Raw genomic sequence first — 1,839 nt, 5'->3', positions numbered from 1 at the left:
TTCTTTCCTATCAAACATCTATCGTCCTTAGCTCCCCTTCTTCTTGTTTATGTTTGTTACTCTCTTGTAACACCTCTAATCTTCTGGCGCTCATATAACCTTATGCAGTTGCGAGCGCCGTAAAACCTCTACTAAAACTAAAAACAAGCATGATACTGGAAATGTGCTTGGGTGGTAGACATACAGGAAGTAGATTGGTCAAGTTCTTCTTTCTTTGCTTCAGATCTTGACTTACTTGATTTGTTCTGAATCAGAGATATAGTTGTGGGTGGTTGGCGGGTGCTCTGGTGTGGTTTGCTTCTTCTTTCCTATCAAACATCTATTACATTTATTTCCCCTCCTTCTTTTTTGTGTTTGTTACTCTCTTGTAACTCCTCTAATCTTTGGCACTTATATGACCTTACTGTGTTGCGTTTGCCATAAAATACTTACTAAAACTAAAAATCCTCTCTCTCTGTCTCTCTCTCTGTCTGGCCGGCAGCATGACTACTTAGAGGCATTGACGGCTGCCTACATCAGCAACAACATTCCCATCGCCAACGACCCAGGTGAGAATCTAGACCGTTTTTCAATTGTCTTGTCTGCAACAGTAAGAGGAACATGCCTGCCCTATGTTTCTTTTAATTATTAATAGTGTATGTGTCCTCGACATTTTGAATTTGATTTTCACTCAAAACGATTAAGCTCACTGAGATAGATATGTGATTTCCTTTATGCATTGTTTGACCTATTATTTTGAAATATTCTCATGCTCCTTAATATCTTGGTGTGTCTCAGTTTTGGTCTCTAATCAAATCACTGTCAGCATTAAAAGCATGAGGAATTTCCACCCTCCCCCCCTCCCAAAAGACCCCCCACTTCTTTTTTCCCTCTCGACAGACATATTATTCACCCTTACTTTCACTCACACACACTCAAAAATTGTTTTTAGAAGACATCCTCAAGAAAAGAAATAACTGTCTAACTGTCAAATTTTAGATGCTAAAAAGAAAACAACTGAAAGAAAAGAAAAGAAAAAGATCTGCCAAAAGTGCCAGAGTTATAAAACACTAACATTTAAATTTCAGATATAATGCTTGTGAATACTATAAAATATTCCATAAAAGATTTCAGTCTTTAAATTTCTTTCTAAATTCCTCAAAGAAATTCTTCATTTTGAACAATCTTCGACAATTGTTCTGTTGACTTATTATGTCCTATTCTCTTAAAGTTGTCACTAAGGTCAGAAAGTCAGAAACCACTTTGGTTATATAATGAATGAACTGAACTTGGAATAATCTTGTACTGTATACGACAGTATGTAAAGCATAGATCTGCTCACTCATGTTTATACATAGGTCAATATAAATATGCTCTCACTGCTCGTCTGTGTCTCAAGAAATTGTTTTGGAACTGCATAATGTGATCGCTCTTTAATTTCAGGGTGAGGGAAACGATGTGAAGATCTTTTTTTTTCTTGTCACCCTGAGGTGATGTCATGATTAATTTCATTACTGAAATGTTATCTGAACTCTTCCCCATTTAACTGACTGTTTGCAGAAGAAAAACAATTTTATTTATTACACTCGTTATGTTGGTAGAACATGATTTATCCTACTTGTGAAATTGCCAGTTGTAATCACTCATTGAAAATAGTAATATTGATAGGGTTTTCAGCTGAAGCTGTATGCGTATTTTATTTTAAAATTGGATTCAAAGCCAGTCACACCCTATGTTTCACCACGTACGGTGCCTTGTACTGTTTTATAGCATGATTTTTTTTTTTTCTAAATTATTTGTAAGGTTTTGTTCTGTGTTCTTTCACTTCTTTCTTTCCCGAAAATAATCTTTATCTACTTA

The 1,839-nt window shown here is 35.5% G+C and overlaps 1 protein-coding gene across 1 annotated transcript in view; it reads left to right on the top strand.

Moving 5' to 3' along the window:
- Nucleotides 1–1,839, top strand: part of LOC101845583 (cytosolic carboxypeptidase 2) — a gene marked incomplete in the record, with an annotated part of 101,844 nt that overhangs the window by 65,712 nt on the left and 34,293 nt on the right.

The sequence above is a fragment of the Aplysia californica genome, unplaced genomic scaffold (assembly GCF_000002075.1).
Source record: "Aplysia californica isolate F4 #8 unplaced genomic scaffold, AplCal3.0 scaffold00926, whole genome shotgun sequence".
NCBI lineage: Eukaryota > Metazoa > Mollusca > Gastropoda > Aplysiida > Aplysiidae > Aplysia > Aplysia californica.
Note: the sequence above shows the minus strand (reverse complement) of the source record. Positions and strands in the feature narration are given on the sequence as shown.